General features: G+C 41.5%; 1 protein-coding gene and 1 long non-coding RNA gene across 3 annotated transcripts in view; one reads left to right on the forward strand and one right to left on the reverse strand.

Moving 5' to 3' along the window:
• The window catches only part of HDAC7 (histone deacetylase 7), a 498490-nt gene that overhangs the window by 331711 nt on the left and 148490 nt on the right, over nucleotides 1–18289 (forward strand). The gene's annotated exons all lie outside the window — the stretch shown is intronic.
• LOC143818482 (uncharacterized) lies at nucleotides 7247–8836 on the reverse strand. The gene is made up of 3 exons (XR_013224568.1): nucleotides 8765–8836; nucleotides 8275–8411; nucleotides 7247–7343 (listed from the first exon to the last, which is right to left on the reverse strand). It is a non-coding gene; the product is annotated as an uncharacterized LOC143818482 (long non-coding RNA).

Below are 18289 nucleotides of genomic sequence, written 5' to 3' on the forward strand. Positions count from 1 at the left end.
ATGCTTACAGGAGTTTTCCAAAAAACAAAGTACATATTAATTAACGTATCTTGCAACAATAATAAATTCCATAGTTGGGTATGTAAAAAAAATGTTCCTGTGCTGAGATAATCTTATAAATGTGCCCCTGCTATGTACTGTGTAATGGCTGTGTCTGACCATGCAGAGTTGCGCGTTCATGGTCGACTCGGCACATATCACATGAATCAATTATGATAAGTTTGGATACAGCAGGAGAGGACAGCTGCTCCTTTCTGAGGTAACACGTTTTCCTGCCTAAAGTAACACAGGAATGAGTACTTCTGCCACATCTCCAGCCCCCTGAGCTCATCATAAACAAGTCAGTTATATAGGATCTCCAGTGGCCTCTGAGCTTATATGTCACTGACTTTATGTATGATGAGCTCAAAGGACTGCTGACACAGCAGAAATACTCACTCCTGTCTTACCTCATGCAGGGAAATGTGCTACCTTACACAGGGAAATGTGTTACCTCAGACAGTAAAATGTACTACCTCAGGCAGGAAAATATGTTACCTCAAACAAGGAAATGTGCTACATCAGGCAGGGAAATATGCGACCTTAAACAGGTAAATGTGTTACATCAGGCAGGAAATTTGTCTACCTCAGACAGGTGAACATGTTACCTCAGACAGGGAAATGTGTTGCCTCAGACAGGGAAATATGCTACCTCAGGCTGGGAAATGTGCTACTTTATGCAGGTAAATGTGTTACATCAGGTGGTAATTTTGTCTACCTCAAGTAAGCAAACATGTTACCTCAGGCATAGAAATGTGCTACTTCAGGCAGGGAAAAGTGTTACCTCATGCAGGGAAAAGTGCAACTTCGGGCAGCAAAATGTGTTACCTTACACAGGGAAATGTGTTACATCAGGTAGGAAATTTGTCTAAAGTGTTACCTCAGACAAGGAAATGTGCTACCTAAGGCAGGGAAATACGCTATGAATACCACAAGGCAAAATAGGAAAATAAACTTAAAAATTGCAATTGATGAATTGGGGCTTATATTCATGTTGACATCACCTATTGTGATTGATGGATCCTGTGTTATTAGCAGTTACCTGCCATTTTAACCCTGCCTCTGAAGATAATTAAACTTACGGAAACCCTTTCTGAAAACACACAAAGAATTAGTCTAATATAGCTCTAGTTGTGAGTGTGAAACGCACAAGATGACCATTTTCTATTTTTAACAAGATCATGATATGAAAAAAAAAACATTGCTAATTTTTTTGAAAAATACAATAATAGGTCGTTTTCTAATGACATAATCCCTTTAAGTTTACCCTTCATTTTTTGGAGTAGTGCACATAAAGTACCGTACTGCTCTGGATTGATACCAGGTTCAGTGCCTACCTGAAATAACTACTGTAGATCAAGGAATTTTATTTGGAATAATTACCTTATATATTTCTTTATGTTTAGATAGCTGAAGAAAGGAGCAACAAGTAATTAAATTGAGTGAATGTTAGCTTCTCCTTGACATCACAAACTACATAAGCGCCTTTATTCTCTGTACAGATGGCCATCACAGCAGTCACTGTCCTCTTTTTATAGTCATGATCAGGACCTAAAAGTTCATGAGAGCTGCTGCAGGCTATTATATGATGTTCCTGCAGCTGCTCTCCTAATCCCACAATCACACCCAAAGAGCCATCCTATTTATAGGGATCTATGGAGAAATTGGTGTCAGTGCCAGGCATATAGATTAGATGCCATGGTTTCTAGTACCTATCCACCAAAAACTTGATGATGATGATGGCATTGTATACATAATATATATGCATCCTAATATACATTAATTTATAGAATGGCATTATTATCAATGCAGAACATTTTTCGGAGTCATGTTGTGCTTTTTGCTTTTGCAATTCGCCCAGTTATACTATTGGTTAATGCAATTTCAAAAATCATGAACTGTAGTGAAACTTTGGCTTAATTTTAGTCTGCAGGGTTATAACAGTGCACATATAGTTAGTTTCTTCTTTTTCTGGTAAATTTCAGTTCCTGGGCACTGGTCACAGCTGCTGAGAATCTGTTTACATTCGCTCCTTGATATAGGCTGGTCTGGAAAAGGAACACATCCACAGAGAACGATGTGTGTATCCTATCCATAGGACAGACTATACAGATATTGTATATAGTATATATAGAAATAGGCTCATGTCCTGTCATGTCTATGAGATCAGTTCTTGCAAATCAAATTTAGCTGTTAGATTATTTTTATTTACTAAGCTCTGGGGGATGCTAGTTCTCATTAAAGAGATCAGAATATAGTATGGAATTTAAAAGGCAATGCTTCATGAAAAGAAGCATGCAAATCAGTTCTTTGTCAGAAGGAGGAAAGCTACAGTATGCCACCTACTGGATGTAGCTACCATTTGTCTGACCTTTTTAAAGCAGTTGTCCGGGACTTGAATGTTGCTGACCTATCCTTAGGATAAATCCTCCAAAGAAAAGCAGATAGCACTCACTGGTCTTTTGTAGAAATTCCGCTCTTTATTAGAAGTAAAAAAGCATGTTGGCCGGGGGAGTGAAGACGGGAGTGGGCAGAAGCTTGACGACGGCCGTTTCGCGCCTGCTAGCGCTTCCACGGGTCAAAACCTTAGGATAGGTCATCCATATCTGACCAGTGGGTGTACGAAACCTGTAGGTCAGCAATGTCTAATCAGTGGGGGGATTACACCAGGCACCCCACTGATCAGCTGTTCTTGGTGTTGGTGGAGGCAGTAGCAGAGCTGTACAGCATAGCTTCATCAACTGTATAGTTGTGCTGCATGCATAACTGCCCTTGTTAGAATCAATAGTGGGTGGATGTGGCAGACACAGACGATATTCCATTGATGAAGATGTGCATTGAGCAGTGAGGAGTTCCAATTACCGCCGGTACCGGGAACAGCTGATCAGTGGGGGTACCGGGTGTCACCCCCCCACCAGTCAGACAAGTTTCAGACAAGACCTTTAATGAGCCATGCAAAATGACTATGGATATTAGACAACCAGATGGGTTTCTAAGTGAGATAAGCTGTCACCAAATTGTCTGGCAGTCACTTGTTCCCCTCTCCCTATTGAGAAGCACTCTCATATAGCACTCTTGACTAGGGTTGAGCGAAATGGATCGGACATTTTCAAAAATCGCCGACTTTCAGCAAAGTCGGGTTTCATGAAACCCGACCCGATCCCACTGTGGGATCGGCCATGCGGTCGGCGATCTTCGTGCCAAAGTTGCGTTTCATATGACGCTTTCCCCGCCATTTTTTCAGCCAATGAAGGAGTGTGGGCAGCATGATGACATAGGATCCGGCTAGCTTTCTGCGGCGTCACAGGGGGGAGAGAGGAGGAGGATTATTCCCCATTGACTTGCATTGGGTTTCGTGTTTCGGTCGATCCCCGACTTTGCGCGATAATCGGCCGATTTCACTCGACTCGACTTTTGACAAAGTCGGGTTTCGCGAAACCCGACTCGATCCTAAAAAAGTAAAAGTCGCTCAACCCTACTCTTGACCAAACCAAGTGAGCGTGTGTATGAAGAATCTGGAAAAAAGATCATTCAGGTGAAAGTCTGGGCAACCTTACATACATTCAATTAATAATTGCACTTAGAAGGTGATGTCCTTGTCAATCATATAGCACGGTTTTGCAGCTAGTGACTCTTGAGTTTCGAAAAATATTCAGCTACAAAATGTGTGACTTTTTCATGTAAAACTTTGCACAAAACCATTGATAAATTTCTCTTTGGGTTTTTGACCTTCATTTGGGACAACACAATTTTTTTTAAGTGTAGTTGTCTGAAACACTAAAAATGAGGACAGAAAGTAGCCAAATATATATCAAACAGAATCTCCAAACAATCCCAGAGTGGATAAAGTGGGTATGGCCTTCTTCACCGTACAGGAGACCAACATAACTTAGGCAAAGACGATGTAACACCTGTCAGACCAAGAAATAAGTCAATAAAATGGGGAAACAAGTTAGTGACAAATATTTAAAGGGTTTTTATATATATTAGTACTGGGGAGGAACTAACTTAGGCTACGTTCACATTTGCGTTCGGCGCCGCAGCGTCGCCGCATGCATCATGCACCCCTATATTTAACATGGGGGTGCATGGACATGTGTTGCATTTGCGTTTTGTGACGCATGCGTCGCTGTGGTGCATGCGTCAGGGCGCAGAGAACGCAGCAAGTTGCAGTTTTTTCTGCGCCCAAAACCATGCAAAAGTGGACGCATGTGTCAAAAAACGCTGCGTTGTGCATGCGTTCACATTTGCGTGGTGCGTTGCGTCGCTGACGCTGCGGCGCACAACGCAAATGTGAACGTAGCCTAAGCTCATAAAATACTGAACTGCTTCCATTTTGTAACTGTAGGTGCTGGGATCTCTTAAAGTAAACAGGTCTATGAATTACCCCTTGCTGAGCTTTTTTCCCTTTCAGGAAGCTGCTTTATTTTTAGACCAGATAACCAGCTCAAATAAACATCCATTTTGTCACACTGTCAAAGAGATTACAAGTGAGAGATTAGCATTTTTTGGTGAAATAACAGACATGATCACGCAATCCGGACTCAGGAACACAGGAAGCCTCACGCTTGACGGTTTGATGTCATCATAGTAGATATCGTGTATGTAATGAGTGCCACAAAGTCAAGACCATGGGGGGCTTCAAAGAATAGCAGAACCCCGATGTCTAAAGTCATGTGATTTCTTTAAATGACTATTGAGACATGACTGGTCAAACTGGACTACACCGCTCTGAACATTGCACTACTGAGAAAATGGAACTTGAGCAGGCAGAAAAGGCTGGTAGATGATCAATTTTAATAATTGAGGAAGTAAAAGAATTTCATAACAGAATGAGCTGTGTAATCTTGGTAAAAGCTCCAAGCCTTTCATACTTTAAAATAGAACAGAAGAGTACATTTCACAAACAGCCGCAATATATTTATAAGCCGAAAAGGGAACTATCTTTTGATAGCCGGAGATGAGGGAACAAATGATTTCAAAGCTTTTCCTGAAAAACCAACTGTCATGAGATATTTTGGTAACAATAAAGCTTTCACTGCAATTTTTTTTATGTTTCGTGAGAAAATTGTGTTGTTGCCTAATATCTTGGCAGATACTTGTTTAAAATGTTAGAGCATTATTCTATACTCGGTGAAGGAGCCTCGGTTGTACTGAAACGCAAAGTCATCTATGGTTTTAAAACTACTGTATAAAAAAAGTATACTGTACTGTGCATTATACATCTTAGGAAATTAATGGAAACTTGTTCTAATTTATTTGACCCCCCCTAAAATGCCATAAACATCTATGGGCCCTGTGTAATTTGGAGGAGCCATGGGACAGATGAAAAATAATATTGATTTTATAAAGAAAGAAATGTACCATCAGGGTGTCGGCACAGTTTGCTGATATTGGAGGCCAGCTGGAGCAATGCAGCTCCGATGTGATCATTACAGCATGTGGCAGGGAACCTATGTTTTGTCTGTTGTCGGGTATGTTTGCGAACTCCCATTTAGAAGAGGACGGGCATCTGTGCAACCAGGCATGGCAACTGTGCAATTGGCCAGAATGTGGAGTAGGAGATGAGGAGAGGTAAGAGGGTGCGAGTTCTCAATGACCCTCAACGACTAGAGATCATAATAGAACAGTAATGAGTGAAGATTCAGGATCACAGATGAGTACCGTATATAATATATATAGGCTTACACCCCAGGTTGACGTTACTTAATTTCCTTTTCTGAGTTATAATGAATTTTGAGTACCGTACCTTAATTTTTGTTCTGTTGAATTAAATTTACTAAATTTAAAAACATATTAGAAAATAATATGCTATAGGAATCCCAAGGTTTCGACTACCCAAGGACCTGCACAGGAGGGTTTAATCCAACACTGCAAGAAATGTGCACATATTGCAGGAGTTGAGAAATATGTATCTATCCCTTATATAATGCTTGTAGCAGTTCAGTGGGGATAAAAATGAGTGACATCGTAATGTGTAGGCATACAGCTGCTTAAAGGTGTTGTCTGGACTTTCGACAAAAGTCTGTGGTAACTTTTAAGTGACTGCAGACTGCCAAATCGTGACACTGTGCAACGCGCTCTCTGTCACAATTTTCCCGATATTCCTGGTGTGACCTAAAGATTACGTGACCGCATGTATGTGATTTGCCTACTTGTTGTCATGTACCGGCTAGACGCATTCAGGTTCTTTCAGTAGAAGTGAAGTGACAGAAGCTGGATGAGACTAACTGGCATGTGGCGACAAGTATGCAAATCGTACACATGCAGTCACATGACCAATTCGGAATACCGGGGAATCGTGGCAGTGCTCTCATCACACATTGTCACTTTTCAGCATTTTGCAGTCATATAGAGGCATTGCGGACTTTTGTCCATAGCATAGACAATCCCATTAAGGTGCAATTACACTGCATAATTATTATTTCATCATGCAGTCTAATCATAATGCCTGTCACTCAAACAAGAAAAATGTTTGACTGTCAGGTGAATTGACCTTTTGGTTTGGACAAAAGGTCAACATTCTCGGCAGCACATCGTCCTTTCTAAACAGGACCTGTGTTGCCGAGAACAATGGCAGCCAAGCACACTGAACGATCAATAGCAGATCGTGCATCTGAAGTGGGGTTACCTGTTTAAACAGGCTATTGAATGACCACTGACCGGCTTACACATTTAATGCTGCACATCGGTCAGTGTAAATGGGTCCTTATGTCGGGACCTGGGAGACATGTTTGAAAGGATCTTGTTGAGCAGAATCACCGAATGTGATGCAGCTTCATTTTTACATGGGGGCATAGTGACCCTCATTCACAATTATCAGCCCATCTAATCATCTACAGTATATTAATGGGATAGGTAATCCCACATCTGAAACTTGGATCAAACTGCACATCAGGGGTCTGAAAATTAATAAGGGAATGAAGATTGCAGACTGAAACTGCAATTCTGTTTTAGCTAACCACTAACATATGTAAAAATCATGTCAAAGGTGTCTATAACCTTTATGGGTCCCTATAGTTGTAGACTTAAAAATATAAAATCGTCAAATTTGTGCAGTAGATCCTTTTATATGCTATTACAGTTTGGCAGACTGGAGTCTGGAGTCCAGTAATATACCGCGCAGTACAAGGATGTCTGCGAAAGTAAAGTGCAGAAACCTGCACAATATTCACCTTTCAAAATCAGTTTCGTGATTGGACTGGTTGTTAACTGTGCTTTTTCTTGAGTTTCTGTATCCAGTGCGTTCAAGTAATGGAGACAGAATCCTAGGATACTGCATGGATTATGGCCGGTCTTTCCTGCTATAACAAACAAAATCTGTAATGAAAGTGATTTAGAAAAATAATGATTGATCAAAACTGCACTGCATAAACATAATGTTGGATATGGGCATTGCTGCCTGCAATAACCCCCAAGGCAGGAAGCATGGCAATCAGTATGCAGTAAGTTCCTTAGCTCCCCCTAGTGGTGGATGCAGGCGGACAAAAGTTTATCATTTTAATTTCTATGCTGTGGATGTAAAGATCTGCACTAATATAAGGCTATGTTCACATGTCCAGTAATCATCAGTAACAGCAGATCCAAAAACAATCAGTTATTACAAAAAGTTGTGCAGATACAACTTTTTTGTCCGTTTTTAGAAAACTGATCTCTGCTGGATCCTTTTTTTTTTAACATTAATGTCTATGGAAAACTGATCCATTAATTAGCTATCTGTCTTTCTTTAATTTAAAAAAATCCGTTTTTTGCTTACTGGATCAGTTTGAAATGGAACAAAACGGACGGCTATTTAACGGATCAGTTTTCCATAGGCTTCAATGTTAAAAAAAAACGGATCCAGTTTAAATCATTTTTTTATTCAGCTGGCCAAAAAAGATGTGTCTGCACGTTTGTTAACGGATCGCTGCTTGATCCTTGATAACTGATGATTACTGGACGTGTGAACATAGCCTAACTGCTATAAAAACTATTTAGGTATTTAGATAAATAAAAATAAAAGAATACACATTTACTACCATGTTTAAATGGAAATGTACTCCTCCTCATTCATTTTATTGCTCCTCTTGAAGGATATGGGATAATTTAACAGTGCATTGTGTTGGAGCTCTTAATCCGTGATAAGGTGAACAAGAAAAATCACTTTTTCGTTAACTTTCAAAGAAGCTATATGCTTCAGTCATGATAGATGAATATATTGTATAAAAGCATCCACATGTGGGTGAAAATACTTACAATACAATGCTGCAATTCTCTTCATCTAATAGGTTAAATATGTCTCTGTTTTCTATACATACAGTACATTCCTGATGAAATCCGCTCATGGCGTACAACGTTAAGCATGTAGCAAAGCTGATAGCACAACCTAGTTCCTAGAAGACATTATAGACATGTATTACATTGTTAGCATACTGTACGGTACATAGGGACTGATGAGGACCTATGTACACCTGTCAACTCTCCTGACATTGATTTAACCAGTATGTTGGCATATAGACCCTGATTCAGGATGTAATCCTGCAATTGGACCTCATGCTGAAGTGTCTAGGAGTCCTCTTAATGATACTGCTAGTTTAGGTAGGAGTCCTCCTTAAGTAAATTGCCAGAGCTTATTACAGTTCATTCACTGCAATTCATAGAAGCCACTGATTTAAACAGGTATTCCCATCTCCAAGATCCTCTCCCAATATGTAGTAGGTGTAATAATAATAATATTAGCAAATACCTCCAATTTGAAATGTAGTATAGTTTTTCTGATTTGTTATGTCCCTTTCCTCATGTGCAGGCATTGCAGGACTTTATGTATCCATGGTTACATCCTCTAGCAACTAGCTAACTGACACTATATCAGTGGTTGTAACCATGGATACCCAAGGTCCTGCAATGCCTGCACATGAAGAAAGAGACATAGGGAATGAGAAAAACTATACTGGAGGTTTTGGCTAATATTATTATTACACCTACTCCATATTGGGATGGGATCTTGGAGATGGGAATACTTTCAGTCCTTCATCAAATTCTGTGCATGGACTGCAGCAAACGTGTGCAGCAATGGTTTTCCAAAGAGCTCTCCTTGTGTCTAATCAGGATAATTGCAGGCAAGTGGAAATATTAGGATATGTGCAAACGTTGCAGATTTGGCTGCGGATCCGCAGCAGTTTTCCATGTGGTGTACAGTACCATGTAAACCTATGGAAAACGAAATCCGCAGTGCACATGCTGCGGAAAATTCCATGCAGAAACGCAGTGGTTTATTTTCCGCAGCATGTCAATTCTTTGTGCGGAATCCGCAGCGTTTTACACCTATTCCATTATAGGAATCCGCAGGTCTAAAAACGCAGGTGTAATCCGCACAAAATCCGCAGAAAACCCACAGGGAATCCGCAGGTAAAACGCAGGTCATTTTACCTGCGGATTCTGCAGAATCCGCACAGAAAAATCCGCAATGGAATCCTCAACGTGTGCACATACCCTAAGAAATACATATATGGAATCATCGTCTTTTACATTGTCATGATAGCAATTCTTGGGGATTAAACATATTTCCTCGTGCTGCAGCATCTGTCCTCAGAGCTCTTCTGTCCTTCCTCTGTTATTACTCCTGGAAATGTATGACTAGTTGTTACCATCCGCATAGACAATGGGGTGTGGACCTACATCGTTTATAAGTACTGAATGGTGCGTCTTTTTGATGCGTGACCGATTACCGTGAACATTATTACCCCAGATTTGTGATGCATTTTTTGCCGGCATGAGCTCTGCAGCAGGGCACATAGAAATCCAAGCAAGTGACCATAAAAATGTGCATGGTATTTGGCCCCATGGAAAAAAGATGCTACGTGAAAGTCCCCTAACACTACTAGTGCCAATTGGACGTTGCTCCAGAATCATTATTTTATGAGAAATAAGCTTTTTTTAGGATAGATATGTCAGGAATGTTCACAGCGTTATAACTACACTAACACTATAGCTTAATAGCACAGTCCGACCTAAAATAACATTCATTAGACACTCTCGAAGGAACATCATAAGACATGCCGCCGCTGCCACCATGTATTCTGCAGATTATATGGCTCGTATACAACCACAACTCTCTGGGTCATATAATACTTTACGAGTCATCTGGAAAAAAACTACAACTATACCTCTATCTTTCTTCACTTTTCAAATCTTTTTTTTTTTATCGAGACGATTTTTCAGACATGGAGAATACAAGTCAAAAGCAGACTTTATATAATAGCCTGAGTGGGGGTGTAGGTGCAGTTACCCTGGGTGCCAAAGCCTGTATGGGAGCAAAATGTTATCTACCCCCACAGTCAATTGAGTGGCGCCAGCATGCACCACCTCTTTTTGGAGAAGTTTAGTGCCCTCCCCTTATGCAGAGTGTAGCTGAAATGAGCTTGTCATCGACTGATAGCAGCTATCAAGATGATAAAGCTCTGAATTAAGGCTATGCTTATATAGAGATAAAGATAGATGTAAGTATCTGGTAATAAAATAGTTAAATAAAAAAAAATATATAACAATATATAACATGTTATTTTGAAAACTGAATTTCTGATTTCAGCAAAAGAAGAAAAAAACTAGAGGGTTAAAGAGCATAGTCTAATTATATCAGTATTTTCCTCGAAATACAGTGCATGGGCTTAGAAGATAAGCGGAACGGACTCAGTGAGCGCTAAGGTTAAAAGGTTATTGGCACAAAATACTTACCTAACCCCAGGTCCTAGCAACTCATGCTGCACCACTGAACACCAGCAATGGTTCTATCTATTAAATCTTAAACAGTCTTAATCCATGCCATAAATTTGGCATGTATCATACTATTATGTCGTATGTAGGGTCCCCATGTTTGATTCAGGCTCAAGAGCTGAGCCTGCATCTTACCAGGCACATGATGGCTATGTTACACAGCCATCATCTGCCGCTAACATCATTGGGCAAAGCCAAGTGCTGCAATTTGCCATTAACTGCTTAAAGAGGATATTCGGGGCTTTAAAAAAAAAGGGGGAGCCTAAGCACTAGCACACAGGTAGTTGCTGCCTACATGCCTATTGTGTCCTCATTGTTCTCTGCTAGCACAGGGCGGTCATAGACTTCTGCTGATGTCTTGTCAACAGAGCAGCAGTTTATTTTCCCGCTGACAGAGAGGGAGTATCAGTGTCATGCTGATTGACAGCTGACACCCTCTGCCTAATTGGGGGAAATCAGCTGTCAATCTGCATGACACCAGTGGTCCTGCCCTGTCAGGAAGAGAAACTGCTGCTCTGTTGACAGGGAGCAGCTGAATCTCTGGCAAGAGCGATCAATGACCGACGCCAGGTACAACAGGCAGGTAGTTGCGTTTGTTAGCAATATCATGACTTTCTATTAAAGTCCCAAGTATCCCATTTAAATGTCACTGCTAATCTCTGACAGTTGCATTTAAATTGTGCAAACCTAGGGAGGGTATGGCGTTTCAAGTGTCCATGGCCCACTCGTGACATGATCGCATGATGCTGAAGGGCTGCCATGGCAACTGGGGACCTGCTGAAAGCCCCTAGAACTGCCATGACTCTACTCCTGGGAAAATCAAAATTTGTAGCACTCTAACTCCAATTTTTTCCCATTAAAAATAAAGAAATAAAAAAAAGCAAAAGTATTTGGCATCAGTGCCCCGTAAAAGCACGGTCTAGCAAAATATAAAATGAAACATAAAACTTTTTTAAAAATCTTTTTAATGTTTGTAATTACTTTAACCCTTCCCTACAGGCGCCATACACATACTGCTCTGTGGGAGCTGCGTTACCACAAACAGCAGTATATGTACGACGCAGTGATCGTGCGGCATCACGCTGAGAGCCGCGGCAATCAGGTGCGGGTGTCAGCTCTATGTGAGAGCTGACACCCTGCAGCAACGCCCACGATCAGTGCTAGCACCGATCGCATGCATTTAACCCCTCTGATGCCACTGTCAGTAGTGACAGCGACATCGAGGAGCATAGCGAAGGGAATGGGTTCCCTGTGAGCTTCCATCAGGACAACGTGAAACGATCGCATTGTCCTGATGATCTCTATGGAGACCCCCGGCCACAAGATGACCGCGGGGTCCTTCAGGGAAGGTTGCGTGTCAGTGCCTGCTCAGAGCAGGACCTGTAACGCCTCTTTCCCTGCCTGTCAGATGCTGATGTGATACTCTGCAGTGCAGAGTATCAGCTCAGAGCTCTGACACCATACAGTGATTTCCCATCCTGGGACAAAGTAAAAAAGTAAAAAAAAAAATATTAAAAAATGTAAAAATATTTTTTAAAAATCCCCAAATAAAGAACAAAAAACCCAAACATTTTGTCCAATAAATAAACTTATTTCTGAAAGTAACAAAATAAACAATAAAAGTACACATATTTGGTATTGCCGTACCCATAACGACGTGCTCAAGAAAACTGTCCCATTAGTTAATCCCTTCCGTGAACACCGTAAAAAAATAAATAAAAAAGGAGGCAGGAAAGCAATGCTTTATCATCATACAGCCAAACAAAAAAGTGCAATAAAGCGAGAGAAAAAAACTAATGTAAATAAAAACGGTGCAACTGAAAACGTTGTCATGCCCTGCAAAAAACAAGCCACCGTACAGCTTCATCAGCAGAAAAATAAAAAAGTGAAGAGAAGCAAAAATATATTTTTTTTCTATAAAATAGTTTTTATTGTGTAAAAGCGCCAAAACAAAAAATGATATACCGCAAATTGGGTAATGCTGTAATCATACTGACCTGAAGAATAAAGCTGCCTTACCAATTTTACCACATGCGGAATGGTATAAAAAAAACAAAAACAAAAAGCAAATCCTGAATTGCTGGTTTTTGTTCAATCTGTCTCCCAAAAATCGGAATAGAAAGCGATCAAAAATGTCATGTCAATTTTTCAATGAAACGATGAAAACATCTAAAAAAGAAGCAATCTCATGACTCTGTTGGCCGAAATATGGATAACTTATAGCTGTCTAAATATTGTGATGCAAAAACTATTTTTCACAATAAAAAGTGTATTTTAGTGTGTGACAGCATCCAAACACAAAAGCTCTATATAAATCTGGTATCGCTGTAATTGCACCGACCTGAAGAATAAAGTTGCCTAATCACTTATACCGCACGAGGAACGGCGTAAAAAATAATAAAACCAATTTTTCACTGTCTCCCAAAGATCGCAGTAAGGCTTGGCGAGCATTTATCCTGTGCTCTGCGCTGAGTGCTTACAGCGGGGTTTCCGTGTAAATCTCTGAAATACGTGATTCAGACAGAATCTCAGGCGGACGATTCCCTATAATGAGGCAGAGGGAAGCACTGCGGATGCCATAGGACCTGTGATCAGGCGGTGTCCAGCTTTTTAGGAAATAAAAGTGCCTTTGGCCACAGAGGCCAGATGAAGTCCAAAGTAACTCTGATGTCTCATTATAGTGAATAGCTTCATCTGTCACATCCAGGGTCGTACAGGCCCACCGGAGAACCGGAGGAATCTCTGGTGGGCCCAGACACTGACACCTGCTTGCATACTGGCCAACAGCTGCCTAAGGCCCTCGCTGCTCTAGGGGTCCCCAGCCAGTGGCTATGGGGCCCCTGAGTCAAGGGGCCCACCCTGTGCCAGTGGAGCAGCAGCGGGTGACAGGAAGCCACTCCTGTCCCCGCTGCTAAAGAGAAATGAATATTCATGCATGTCCACTCCCCCATGAGCGTGGAGAGGAGTGAATACCATTTCACTTTAATAGCGGGCAGCATTAGCCGCAGGCTGCAGCTAACACTGCCTGCATGTAAAGCCCCACCACCACCGCACCACTCTCTCACATTCACAAAGCACCACACCACATACACACACACATGCAGACAGACACACAGCACCACTCACCTCTCGCAGCACATCCGGCATCCTGCTTCCTGCCCGGCGCTTCCTGTCTGAGACAGCGCAGCTGGATGATGGCATCATTCAGTGCGCGGCTGTTTCAGACAGAAAGCTGACGGCGAGGAAGAGGCTGCTGGGATGTGCTGCGAGAGGTGAGTGGTGCTGTATGTCTGTCTGCATGCATGTGTTTATGTGGTGCTTTGTGTGTGAGTGTGAAAGCGTGGTGCGGTGGTCTGAGGGTGTGTGTATGTGGTGCTTTGTGTGTGTGAGTGGTGCAGTGCTGTGTGTGTCTGCGTGTGTGTGTATGTGGTGCAATGTGGTACTTTGTGTGTGAGAGAGAGTGGTGCGGTGCTGTGTGTGTATTGGAGATGTATGTATTGGAGATTGGCAATGATGGGGTGGTGGGGAAGGATGATGGGGCTGGTGGGGAAGGAGGCAATAATGGGGTGGTGGGGAAGGAGGCAATAATGGGGTATTGGGGAAGAAGGCAATGATAGATGTGGTGGAAAAGACAATGATGGTGGTGGGAGAGGCAATGATGGAGGTGTTGATATGGACAATGATGGGTGGTGGGGGAGAAAGCAATGATGGTTGTGGTGTACAGTAAAGGACAATGATGGTAGTGGTGTAAAAGACAATGGTGGTGGTGGAAAGGGCAATGATGGGGGTTGTGGGGGAGAAGGCAATGTTGGAGGTGGTGGAAAGGGCAAAGATAGGGGTGGTGGGGGAGAAGGCAATGATGGGGGTGGAAGGGGAGAACAATGATGGAGGTGGAGAGGGGCTGCATTATGCCCTATGAGGGGGGCTGCATTATAATTTATGAGGGGGCTACATTATATTCTGTGAGGGAACTCCATTATTCTCTCAGGAGACATTATATTCTGGGGGCTACATCATACTATATGAGGGGGCTACAGTATACTCTATGGGGGGCTACATTACATTCTGTGGTGGGGCTGCATTATTCTCTCAGGGGACTACATTATATTTTGGGGGACTACATCATACTATATGAGCGAGGGCAGCATTATGCCCTATGAGGGGGCTACAGTATACTCTATGGGGGTCTGCATTATACTATATGTGGGGGGCTGCATTATACCCTATGAGGGTGCTACATTATATTCTATGGTGGGGACTGCATTATACCTTATGAGGGGGTTGCATTAAATTTTGTGGGGTGCTGCATTATATTCTGAGGTGGGCTGCATTATATTCTATGAGGGGGCTGCATTATATTCTATGAGAGGGGGTGCATTATATTCTATAAGGGGGGCTACATTATTTTATGAGGGGGCTGCATTATATTCTATGAGGGAGGCTACATTATATTCTATGAGGGGGCTACATTATATTCTATGAGGTGGGCTACCCCAACCCCTGCTACATAACTAAGTCGTGTACTACCTTATATTATACCCTTATATTAGCGTGTTTTACCACACAATTGGTGGTCTTGCATTTATTTCTATGTAGCTACATAGTGGGCCCCAAGAATGATTTTCTCTGGTGGGCCCAAGATGCTCCAGTCCGACGCTGGTCACGTCACTCAGAGATTTAGATGTAAACCCCAAAGTAAGTGCTCAGCGTTGAGATCCGGATAAATGTGATCCCAAATGTTATGTAAAATGTTCCCAATAAAAGCTTCAACTCAATCCACAAAAAAAAACAAGTCCTCATTCAGGTCTGATATCTGTTAACGGAATTATAGCGGGCTTCCAACGTTACTGGTAGCACAAATGCTTTGGAAAAATGAAATGGCTCCTTGCACCCCAAAAGAAAATGAGCAAATTCTCCACTCCCAAATCCAAATGCCCCCCTCCCTTCGGAGCCCCAGTGTCAGTGTGCCTAAACCACATTTAGCGCCACGTTTGGCATTTCTGTAGTGATGAGAGCCACCTAATATACAGAGGTGTGTCTCCAGATGCATGAGCTGGGCATAATGTACTGGTCACTACAACGGCAGTTTGCAATTTTCACTCCATCATCTACTGCTGCTTGTTTCTGGAAAACACCCATGGAGTCAAAATCGTCACTACACCTGTAGCTAAAATTACTAAAGGGTTACCGGTATAATTTCCGAAATAGGGTCATTTGAGGGGGGATTCTGCTTTTTTAGCACTTAGGAGCTCTTTATATAGAATTCGCAAACTATTCTAGGAAAATCTGTGCTACAGGAGGCAAATAGCGCTCCAACCCTCCCGAGTCTTTCCGTATGGCAAAAGTAGTACTGTACATCCACATATGGGGTATTTCTACATTCAGCAGAGAGTGTGGGACGAATTCTGGTAACATTTTTACCCATTTCCCAGTATTAAAATGTAAAACTTGGGGCTAACACACAATTTCGGAGGTAAAAATGTAAATTTTTTCTTTACTGTCCAATGGTATAAAAGTCTGTGACACACCTGTGGTGTCAACATAATCACTGCACCCCTATATGAATTCATTGAGAGGTTTAATTGGTAAAATGGGGTAACTTATGGGGGGGAGCTGCTGTTCTGGCACCTCATGGACTCTGCCAATGTAACATGGCACCCTGAAACAAGTGCAGCAAAATCTGCAATGTAATATGGCGTTACTTCCCTACTGCGCTTTGCACTGTGCCTCAAAAGTAGTTTGCGACCAGATATGGGGTGTCGGTGAACTCAGGAGAAATTGCACAACAAATTTTGGGGTCCATTTTCTCCTGTTACCCTTGTGAAAATACAAAATTTGGAGCTAAAAAAGATTTTTGTGGAAAAATGATTTATTTTATTTCCACGCTCTACGTTATAAACTTCTGTGAAGCACCTGTGGACTCAAAGTGCTCAATTCACATCTAGATAAGTTCCCTAAAGGGTCTAGTTTCCAAAATGGGGTCAATTGTTGGGGGTTTCCACTGTTTAGGCACATCAGGGGCTCTCCAAATGCGACATGGCATCCACTAATTATTCCTACCAAATTTTACATTCAAAAAGTCAAATGGCGTTCCTTCCCTTTCCAGCGCTGCCATGCGTCCAAACAGCAGTATTCGCCCACATATTGGGTGTTGGCGCACTCAAGATAAATTGCACAACAAATTGAATGGAGCAATTTCTCCAGTTACCCTTATGAAAATGCAAAATTTGGAGATAAAAAGATTTATTTGGGAAAAATGTGATTATTTTTATTTCCACGGCTCTATGTTATAAACTTCTGTGAAGCACCTGGGGGGCTCAAGGTGCTCAATACAAATCTATATAAGTTCCCTACAGGTTCTAGTTTCCAAAATGTGATTCACTTGTTGGGGGTTTCCACTGTTTAGGCACATCAGGGGCTCTCCAAATGTGACATGGCATCCATTAATTATGCCAGCAAATTTTACATTAAAAAAGTGAAATGGTGCTCCTTCCCTTCTGAGCCCCGACGTGTGCCCAAACAGTAGTATTCCCCAACATATGGGGTATTGCCATACTCAGGAGAAATTGCACAACAAATTATATGGTCCATTTTCTCCTGTTACCCCTGCGATTGTAAAATAAATTAGGTCTACAGGAAAATTTTTGTGAAAGAAAAGTAAATGTAAATTTTTTCCTCCCACATTCCAAAAATTCTTCTGAAACACCTGAAGGGTTAATAAACTTTTTGAATGTGGTTTTGATCATCTTGAGGGGTGCAGTTTTTAGAATGGTATCACTTTTGGGTATTTTCTGTCATATAAGTCCCCGAAAGTCACTTCAAATGTGAGGTGGTCCCTAAAAAAATAGTTTTCCAAATTTTGTTGTAAAAAAGAGAAATAGCGTTGGTCAACTTTTAACCCTTATAACGTCCTAACAAAAAAAAATATGTTTCAAAAATTGTGCTGATGTAAAGTAGACATGTGGGAAACTTTATTTATTAACTATTTTGTCTGACATGACTCTCTGATTTCAGGGCATGAAAAGTAAAGGTTTGAAAATTGCGAAATTTTCAAAATGTTTGCCAAATTTACAATTTTTTTCACAAATAAACGCAAGTAATATCAAAGAAATTTTACCACTATCATGAAGAACAATATGTCACAAAGAACAATCTCAGAATCAGTGGGATCTATTGAAAAGTTCCAGAGTTATGACCTCATAAAGTGACAGTGGTCAGAATTGTAAAAATTGGCTTGGTCAGGAAGGTGAAAACAGGCTTCAGGGTGAAGGGGTTAAACTTTGTTTTAGTGCACTCCATGCATGAACGATGTATCTTCTATTAAAAAGAGTCAGCAAGCAGGCTCATTGACAGACCTTATCCATAATTATTATGCTCACTTATAATTATATTACATATTGAAGACTCTTTAAAGTGACCTTTGGTCCACCCAAGGCGGTGAGGGTCTAGTATGAAAGAATCTGCATTTTAGTCTGTAGCACCCGGACCCCTGAACTTC

This window comes from Ranitomeya variabilis, chromosome 3 (genome assembly GCF_051348905.1).
Source record: "Ranitomeya variabilis isolate aRanVar5 chromosome 3, aRanVar5.hap1, whole genome shotgun sequence".
NCBI classification, from domain to species: Eukaryota; Metazoa; Chordata; class Amphibia; order Anura; family Dendrobatidae; genus Ranitomeya; species Ranitomeya variabilis.